The sequence below is a fragment of the Lygodium microphyllum genome, chromosome 16 (genome assembly GCF_053477565.2).
Source record: "Lygodium microphyllum isolate KBCC chromosome 16, Lygodium_microphyllum_v1.1.10, whole genome shotgun sequence".
In the NCBI taxonomy this organism is placed as follows: domain Eukaryota; kingdom Viridiplantae; phylum Streptophyta; class Polypodiopsida; order Schizaeales; family Lygodiaceae; genus Lygodium; species Lygodium microphyllum.
In genome coordinates this window covers 107,663,220-107,674,232 of record NC_141150.1, presented here as the reverse complement: position 1 = coordinate 107,674,232, position 11,013 = coordinate 107,663,220, and positions in this window count along the sequence as shown.

Here is an 11,013-nt window from a genome sequence, read left to right as displayed (position 1 = left end):
ATTGAGTAAGCATGTCTCTATGAGCAAAAAGAAGAGGATGGCCACTCCTCTTTTCTTTTGTCAGCACAATGAAAAGCCACTCTTTTCTGTAATACCCAGTCGAAGATTCTGGCCACAGTATCTGTATTGAGAAAATCTGAAGCACACTGATCCCACATGTTTTCCCACTCTCGTTGACCTTTATTATGCATGGCCATGGCCAACTTACAGCAATTGTTGACTGGCAGATTCTGTCCTGCAAAGGTGTCATCTGTAAGATATATAAACTGTGTAGGAAGGATCACCCTGAGTATCAATAGGTCCAGATCAGCAACAAGATGCCAGCAGAAAAAGTGCCATGTCTTGGGCACATAGTTAAGTGCCAAATATGTCTTGCCATATGCCCCCTGAGACCTTGCATAAGGAGATGAAAAAACTGCCTCTCCTAATAAAGTAGTGGGGTAGACCTAAGCACTATGGGACAAAGGAGTTTAAGCAAACTTGTCGCAAACCATTTATTCCCAATCAAGGGTGTCTTTCCTCCACTCGAGGAGAAAACCAATTGTCAATATCCAAACAACTAGCATCATAGACCAAAATCTATACTAACCTATGTTTTATAAAAAAACTGCCCAAGGAAATAAGAAAGTTATTTCTAAGTAACAAATAATGAATAGAAATAGGACCAAACAAAGTCATATTAAATCGACTTCAAGCATCACTAAAGATCGAACCCATGCTCAATATTGCCCAAGCCTTGTCGGTATCCATTCTTTGAAGTATGCAGCAGCCAATTGAGATTCATCCTGTAAGCCTTGTCCCCTTAGGGACTCTAGACACAGTCCACTTTCGATTGTAAGGCTGTACCGAGGACTATGTGATCAAAATAGTAATCTGCTTTTCCCCAAATGACCACAGAAAGGCTGAAAGGCTTCTCGACCTTAATACAAGGTGCCTTGCCAAAGAGGTTACAGCTAAAAATGTTAGAGATGTTGAGAAAAATTTATCTTGAGGTAAAATAGGTTATGTTTACAATCATTTTAAGGTTTTTGGCCCTTTTGAGCTCAATTTTGGGGTCAAAAGTTACCAAATTTTGTACTCTTTTGGATTTTTTGTATAGATCAATTTATACATATACATATAATCATTTTTCTTGCTCTACGAATGGAGACTTTACCATTCCGAGTTAGGGCCTTGATCTTCTTGGTCACCCTATTCGTAACTCCATGACTTGAAGAGTACCATCAATTTTTCACGTGACTGCGGGCTTCCTTGTGGGCTTCTTGAGCAACTGCTTGTCCTCTCTATTGACCCTTGCCTCCATCAGTTTTAGGCTCGGTTCTATTTTCTGTCTGCTTGACCTTTCCTTAAACTCTTCCGACAATTGATATTTGGGCTTCCTTGTAGGTTCATTAGCTGCCTTTAGCCCATCTTTGTCAGACACGATACGTTCATGGTTAATTTGTGTTGTTTCTACAACCTTTGAGATTGTGGATAACTGACGGGCAGCAGAGTTGATTGCCTAGGTGTTCTGCTCTTTGGTACTTTCTCCCTCTGGTGATTCTTGCTGGGACAATCATTAGTGAATTGGTCTAAGCCTTTCTAAAGTTAACAGAAGTCGTGGAATGGGGAATGTCGCACTTCTGTAATAATATTGAGGCCATTGGTGTCAGAGACTTCAAGGACCTATTGGATGTCGTTTCTTCGGTCCCATAAGATGTAGGGGCACTTTCTCAAACTAGATAATTCTTGGGGGCATAGAATACCCAAGTGAGCCTCAGCCAAATGTTAGTTGTCGATGGTAGGATGTAGACAGAGTTGCCCTTATAGTCAATGATACTATTTAAGAATTAATCTGATCTCTGCAAAGAAGAATCTACGCTAATGATTCCGTCATGGGCCAACTCCATCTTTACCTAGTATGTTTTTGCAAACTGCCTCTCAACCTCCATCCCCCCCCCCTCTTCCCGGTGTCTTACCAGGCAAGTAGAAGAAAAAGCTCCGCGAGCAAGTGGTCCACGCAGCGGCTTCTGAGGCTTGCTGTTGTCTAAGAGGCTCTATCGCTTCTTTTCAGTATAGACTTTGAGGTCATCATGCAGAGCAGTAGATGAACAGATTCCCCTTCACATCGGCTGCAAATGCTCCAAATACATCTGCTGCTCTGATCATTGGAGCTTTAACTTATGGGCACAATCTTAAAGTGGCTGAGAAAGCCTAATTTCGACAGCAAATTAGGGTTATGCCAGAAAAACTACCAACTGCTGAGAAATGCTGAGAATCGTTAGGGGGAATGTTAGAGAGAAGAGGAATAGCTGAGGAGAGAATTCTGACTTTTGTTGCCAGAAGAGGGCTCAATCTATCATCACCTGATCAAGGACAAGAGTAATTGCTGTCGCATGTTGCCTGGAGGACGCCAGCTGCTACTGGACAACCTTCTGGTGCTGTCACCTGCTGTCTAGAGGTCCCCTAGCTACTCTAACTTGACTTCTCTTACCTGAGAGCCTCCTGTATAGCAGCTGTCCACCTTCAGAATGGCCAACCTTAGCCTCCACCAGCCCCTAAACAACCTGTTCCTAGCTTGCATGGGCAAGTTACTTCCCTAGCTGCCAAGTGGCATAATATCCAATGTAAAACTAAGCCTCTAAACTCAATTTCTAGTCATTTTTAAATTGGTTAGAAAATAAAATTCATTTTTACCCTTGCCCATTGATTCGCATGTGTCCATCCACATTTAAATGCTAAGCCCTTTGAACTTGAAAGTTGTTTATACTTTCATTTGGCCTTAGTCTACACATTAAATGTTTAATTTTTGCCTAGGCCACATGATTCCGCAAGTCATTTCAAAGGCCTGTTTAATGTACTTGTCCAACATAACTTATGACAACTTTGGCCATTGTCCCCCATTGCAAACTTAAAGAGTTTTGGGCTATCATCATGCCCCAACAGAAATTTGCACTTCATATGTGCACAAATTAGTAATGCCAAAACTAAGTATTAAACATACACATCCCTCCACAAGCACCACCCCTTAATAGAGAGGATATCCCAAAGTTGTGGGAAGCTTTTACCAAGGTACAACTATATTTATTGGACATTAGCAACAATGGAAGCCACAAAGATTAAGGTAGAGGTGTGTTTGTGGAAGAGCATTGGATTCAGACTATACATTACAAGGGCATCCGGCTCATAGAGGTAGGACCATGTGGGTCTTTGTGAGAGTGGATGATGCATTCGATGGTTGGTTGATCATCTATGCCTCAAATGGCTAGCACAATAGGAGATAGCTGTCATCTACCCTCTACAATCCTTACCCCAAGCCAACAATTTGATAAGCTGGAAGCCTTTTTTTCCTTCTTGTGATCGTCAAAGGACCCCACTCTAGTGTGAGTATTCCAAACCACCTATACCAAGATGAAGTCCTCAAAGAGTCAATCACATAGAATTGAGGAGCTAGGCCTTTCTTAGTTGGATATGTAGCTAAAAACTTGGAGGAGAACCTACAAGAGATTAGCTCATGCTTTGGAGAAGCCACAATGAGGAGACAAGGTCCTCCAGAGAAGAACGAGTGTTAAAGCATCAAAATGGTAGCAAAGAGGATGCATGCTCCCATAGAAGAGATTGATGTTATGAAGGAAGCTAGATCAAAATTTAGAGTTTGTATGAGAGCTCTTTGTTTAGAGATATAGTTTATTGATACAAGTTTTGCTGCATTACACAATCCAAACACTCTAAACAGGGAGTGCAAAAACTTAAGAGAGCTAGCATTAAGACCTCAAGAGGCAAGGTAGATGGCCCAAGAGTACTACATAGCCTTTTCTCTTTAATCAATACTTGAGATTAGAGCCTAGCGACTTTCTTAGACAAAGGATCCATCTTCTTTGGGGAGGATTCTTCACGCAGGGTGATTTCTTAATTGATTCGTTTACTTTTTGGAAGCTATTGCAGGAGATTAAAAGACAATGACTATAGGGTCTAAGAGGGGCCAAAGTTATAATAGAGTCAATGATAGAGGAGTCTCTCTCTATTAGAGAACTACGACAAGCACACCTTAGACGTTGATAGGTTTTCCTCTCTAGAGAGGACATTCTACTTGAGTTTATTGCAACTAGCAAAGATGAGATTTTTACTTTCATAGTGGAGGATGACACCCAAGAGCATTAAGAGAGAGAACTTGGACCATGTAGAGATCACAAGCTACTCTAGGCAGAGGATCTGAGTAGTGGCATACTGTGAGGGGAGATGGTACACAAACCCAACCCCATTTGTTTGGTTGATCCATTCCTTGATAAACTATCCAATGTAGCCTTCTTTAGTTGCACCATTAGGTTGGGGAGGATCATATAGGTGAGCAAGATCAAAGCAAAGTCGGCAACCACTTATCATTGGTATAGACAAGCTATCCCAAATTCACTTTTTTGGCAAACTTTTAAAGAAGACTACATGACTCCTTCATGTTTGCAAAAATCTCTGAAACAACCAAAAGCTTGTAGTAGACTCGCCTTCATACCTTCATGCATTGTGGTATGATTGCCTCATCTCGTTTGTGGTCACATGATTCAAGTGTGGCTCCTTCGATCTACTCTTGTTGCTCAATCACGACCAAAAGAGAAGGCACGGAGAAGGAGATATGGTAGCCTCAACCTCAACTCCAACTCTCACTCCTCAAGCTATTGTAAAAGGAGAAGAAGAGAACACAAGGCAAGAGAGAATCTTCACTCTCCAAAGTCACTCACTCCCTCAATCTCACTCTCTCACTCTCCCTCACTCTCAATGTGATGTATAAGAAGGTAGAATGGAAGCAAGAAAAGGAGAGCTTTGAAAATTACACGCACCTCAATGAGCATTTCTATTCACTTTTTTGCCTATATACATGGATTATGGATCTTTGGTTCCCTCCATAAGTTGGATGCCCTTCCACTTTTTAGGCTCTTAACCAATACCCTTTAATACATGCACACATCTTATGTTAGTCGGGCTAGTCCTATCAAAAGTGAATAGAACTACAACCTCTCATGATTACGGGCTCCCCTATCTACTTAAAGATTACTTTACAATTTGAACAACAAGAGCGAGTGTGACTCTCAAATGTCATTACAATATTAGTGTAAACGAAAGTTGTTGGCTCTTATACAAATAATGGTGTCCCAAGTATTTTGGTGCTATTGGAAAATTATAATCCCTTTGAAATTAATTTCAGCATGTCACACTTTTACTCGACTCGCATTCTTCTTTACCATTTGTAGTTAATATAGTATGCCCATCTTAGGCGAGTGCGATTCTTATGGTACTCACCTACCAAATTCTCTTTTTCATAGGGAACCTCAACAAGAGGACATGTTTAGATGAAAAGAAGGGGTGGTAGACCAACCTCTCTTTGCTCTCCTTTTCCATGTAACAAGTCATTGGGACATCGTGCCACCCAACTTTGTTGTCGCTTGCCAATAAATACATTGTTACTTTTGTCAAAACTCTTCTTGCTACACACTTTATCTAGCATTACTCATGCTTTGGATGTCCAATAGCGCAAGGGGCTATCATCGCAAGGGTTGAGGTTTGTAGGCTAGTCACTCTTTTTTTTTAATTTTTTGCTAAAGAGCTCAACAATCCAATTAATCTCCCTAACTTCCAACTTGAACTCTTCATGGAATAGTAGCCACAGCTTCCAATTCTACCTCTCCATGTTCCATAGGTCTATCCACTTATTCATTCCCTTTGTAGGGATAGACTTTGAAAGTGACTCCTTGTGCAGGCATGGACAAAAACATTCTTCAAAGGTTGTAGATTTGATCAAGTTAGGTTGTGGTAAGGTAGGGTCCCTTCTAATGTTGCTCGTCCATTTGGACTTGCACAAGATTTCCTTTCAATGAAGAGAATCATGGTAGTATCTAATCCTTCAATCTTGAGCTTGATGTCATTGCAAATGAGATGATCGGAAAATTCAATCTCCTTGAATGAAGGCCGACATTTTGTGTGCTCAACAAAATGGTGTATCATCAAACACCAAGGTCAAGTCTAATCTAGCCCTTAGAGTAGGAAAAAGTAGAGTCTTCCAAATTTTGAAGTGAGATGTTCAAGACCTCTTATCTTTAGTATTGATTAAAGCCACTCTATCTCGCTTTCACTTGCATGGTGTTGAAAACTTGCTCAAGTATGATGCACTATTGATTAGAGAGTTGAAAGCTTGATTGATCATGAGTTGCACTTAGGGCACTTGAATTGTCGCTTAACATATTGGATAAGAAAAGTAAAAGCATATTTGTGCACACATGATTTGTCATGAGAATTTGGGAAAGAATTGTGGATGCCACTAATCTTGCAAAAGAAACCATTTGACAAGAAGTTGCAAAGAAGCACAAAGAGAAAACAAATTGTGATTGCACTAAACAAAACTACCAAAGAGGGACAAGTGTACTTGTGAAACAATATCTAGAAAACAAGAAATCGCACCAAAACATATGTCAACACAAGAGGGATTGATGCATAATTAAGAACACTCAAAGAAATAATAGTGGAGCAAGAGAAATTCTAAAAGAGCGCACTAGAAAGTGAACTCGCTTAGCAATAGGGCTCATAGTTTAAACAAAAACACAAGGATGAAAACAAGGGAAGCCCTTGCCATAATGAAAGAAAAACAAGGACCATAGTGCTTAACAAGCCTCTCTATTAAACAAGGGCAAAACAAGAAAACCATTTCAACACCTAGCATGCGATATATTGAACATAAATTTAGACCAAGACGTGTCTTCTTCGAGAGCCATTGTCTCACTGTTTGAACTAGTTAAAGATATTGCATGTAGAGAGGACAGTGTAAGAAATACTAGCAAACTTGGACAAGGGGGGAGAGGAGACTAGGGAATGCTCTACTAATGCAAGTTGCTAGATTCTTATAGCTGCAACAAATAGGTAGGCAAAGAAGTGAGGATGATGAACTAAATTAGGTCCAATGGCTCTCAATGATTAGCAAGATGAATGTGACCATGACCAAATGTTGAGAGAGAACAAGCCCTCAAAGTAGCCTTCACTTGTTCCAAACTTCTCATTAAACAACTATTGGATAACTCTGCCAATAGACAAAATAGCACCACTATAGCAGTCTCAACCTTAACTAGATTTGAAGTCACACTTAACACTTGGAATAAAAGTAAGATCCCCATCATTGTGAAGCAAATAGAAAAGTACAAAGAGGATGGCAATCCCTATAGTTTTGTGGAGTATTTTGAGCAAGTTTGCAAGGCCAACAACCTCTAGGAATCAAACAAGAAGACCTCTTCATTAAACAATTCTCAGAAGTAAGATTCATTGATTACCTCATAGCCGCTCATGAATGTAAGCTAGAAAGACAAGGAGGGGAGTCCATGATTATATCACTTATGTTTAGAGTCTATATGAGAGGATTCCCATTGTTGAAAAACCCACACAAAGAGGGTCTCCCTGGGCTTCATATATGGGATTAGTGACAAAAAGCTTTACAAAGCCCTATCAAGCAATTCAAATTTGCAACAAGATGTGTTGATCAAGGTATCTGAGGAGGAAGTACGGGTGGATAACTTATTGAAAGAATGGAGTGCAAAGGCTATTCAACATGTAAGAGCCATCACTATTCTTAGTGAGAGATCCACTATATGAAGTGAGCAACCAATCTATGAAACAAGAGAAAGGAAAGGGGATAAAACCTAATATAAGTAATGGTGGGACTAAAGCTAGAGACGGCAAAACTCCAAGATGTGCTAAAGCAACCCACTAGACCTCATGTGCAATGCACCCACTACAAAAGGAACCACCTCCTGACAAAATGCCTTGATTTACAAGTGCGCACTTGCATAAACTATGGGAGATATGGGCCCAAGGCCATACATTGCCAAATGCCTAGAAGACTACCATATCTCCAACCCTACCCATGACAAGTCGATCCATTGGATATGCATCTCAACTTTGGACAAGGAGATTTGTTGGCATTATCGACACCTAACAAATGGCGATGCACAAATCCTAGGGTAGAAATCAATCCAACAAGAATACCCAAACCACATCATGGGCCCATTGCCATTCACCCGCCAAGTGATGCATGTGGAAGATCCAATGGTTGATCTTAATGGACCTCAAACTAGTTCCTGTGATGGCATTGGGTAAAGGAAAAGGTCAAGGTACAAGAGGTGTGCAATCACAAGAGTTTCTCACATTTTGGAACTATTAAAATACGAGGCACGTGTCATCAAGATGCACAAAAAGAGAGCAAGCAAATAAGGAGACGTTAAACATCAATGTCTCGAATGTGCATTACCCATCTTCACACACTCAATGCATATAGTTAGCCCTTCCAAGCATGGAAATTATTGCAACTTTTGTTAGAGGTGTAGCAAGGGTGTATGAGGGAAGGTGAGATGTGAATGGAACTAGAGAATTAACCCTATGCTACATCCATATTGGGGGGATGATGTTAGAAGTATAGCATGGGAACCCTATCTAACGAAGGGTGCATGAGGGAAGGTGAGGTGTGAATGGACCAGAGGACAAGGGAAACCCTAACCCTAGCTCCCAATGGCCATATAAACAGCCTAAAGGTCGCTCTAAGTAGATGAGAGAGTGTACCTTAGTTGCACTTGAGCAACTTACTAAGCAATATCTTTTTCTTGTGCTTGAGCTCTCTCCTCCCTCTTGTGCACACATTTTTATGCTCCCGCTCTAATATTTCAACAACTTTTAGTAATGGTAACCTCGCCACTACCATACATAGCATGCCAATGATGTCTTCCATGAACAAAAGTGATATATTTGGAGAGGGGATAACACCTTACTCTACAGTCTATGAGAGCAAAAAGACATTAAGCAAAAATTGCCAAGCAAAACAACGCATCCTAAAAGTGACTCGAAGCAGTGGATCCCAAAAGTAAAAAGCTCTAACAAAGAAGTTGCTACATCCATAACTTAATAGTTAGGATCTACTATCTATAAATTGAGACTAAGGCATCGCCAATACAAGAAGAGAACCATCTCAAAGCTACAATGGGTCCCCAAGGTCTTATTGTGTGCTTAAATTTATTATGTCGAGGACATATGGATCTAGCTTCCCAAGATTTTACAACCATTTTCTACCATGAAAACTACCAAGACATCCTACACAATGATACATCTGTCTCAATACCATTAAAATCCCACACAGTCAGTCCTACAACCTCAAGTTGCAGTATTAGCATGACAAAGAAACAACGTAAACCTACATGACTATTTATAGGAAGAAAGAGATTGGAGGCTTTTATAGGATCCAAAAGCAAAAAATCCCACTACATGTGCCAACCACATGTAAATAAGTGCCACAATGATCTCTGTGAAATGACAACATTGATTGTGCAAAAGAAGGCACCACAATAGCTATGGACTGATACCATCACACAAACTCGTGACACTTTAAAAGGAGAAGAACAAAAAAGACTCAGTGAGAATCATCCCATCTTGCTCTTCATTAGAGCAACAATAGCTAATGGCTACTATAGTCATAACAGAGGAACTGGTAGCAAATGAGATTTCAAAAGAAAAGGTGCTACATGACTATGTAATCACCTCCTTCAAAATGAGTTGCCTAGAGATTGCACAATGAGAAACTTTTCTACAAAAGTGGATTACTCAATGTGTGTAGTGGGAATGGATAGGCTATCAAATAATGACAAACATGGAACAACAAGACCAGAAATCAAGACTAGTGAGTATGATCCAACCTATGTTGCTTCTACATCCTCTAGGATGCTTGTGATAATCTAAAATAGACCTCTAGAAGATCACATTATGCTACATCCATATTGGGGGGATGATGTTAGAAGTATAGCATGGGAACCCTATCTAACGAAGGGTGCATGAGGGAAGGTGAGGTGTGAATGGACTAGAGGACAGGGGAAACCCTAACCCTAGCTCCCAATGGCCATATAAACAGCCTAAAGGTCGCTCTAAGTAGATGAGAGAGTGTACCTTAGTTGCACTTGAGCAACTTACTAAGCAATATCTTTTTCTTGTGCTTGAGCTCTCTCCTCCCTCTTGTGCACACATTTTTATGCTCCCGCTCTAATATTTCAACAACTTTTAGTAATGGTAACCTCGCCACTACCATACATAGCATGCCAATGATGTCTTCCATGAACAAAAGTGATATATTTGGAGAGGGGATAACACCTTACTCTACAGTCTATGAGAGCAAAAAGACATTAAGCAAAAATTGCCAAGCAAAACAACGCATCCTAAAAGTGACTCGAAGCAGTGGATCCCAAAAGTAAAAAGCTCTAACAAAGAAGTTGCTACATCCATAACTTAATAGTTAGGATCTACTATCTATAAATTGAGACTAAGGCATCGCCAATACAAGAAGAGAACCATCTCAAAGCTACAATGGGTCCCCAAGGTCTTATTGTGTGCTTAAATTTATTATGTCGAGGACATATGGATCTAGCTTCCTAAGATTTTACAACCATTTTCTACCATGAAAACTACCAAGACATCCTACACAATGATACATCTGTCTCAATACCATTAAAATCCCACACAGTCAGTCCTACAACCTCAAGTTGCAGTATTAGCATGACAAAGAAACAACGTAAACCTACATGACTATTTATAGGAAGAAAGAGATTGGAGGCTTTTATAGGATCCAAAAGCAAAAAATCCCACTACATGTGCCAACCACATGTAAATAAGTGCCACAATGATCTCTGTGAAATGACAACATTGATTGTGCAAAAGAAGGCACCACAATAGCTATGGACTGATACCATCACACAAACTCGTGACACTTTAAAAGGAGAAGAACAAAAAAGACTCAGTGAGAATCATCCCATCTTGCTCTTCATTAGAGCAACAATAGCTAATGGCTACTATAGTCATAACAGAGGAACTGGTAGCAAATGAGATTTCAAAAGAAAAGGTGCTACATGACTATGTAATCACCTCCTTCAAAATGAGTTGCCTAGAGATAATGCACAGTGAGAAACTTTTCTACAAAAGTAGATTACTCAATGTGTGTAGTGGGAATGGATAGGCTATCAAATAATG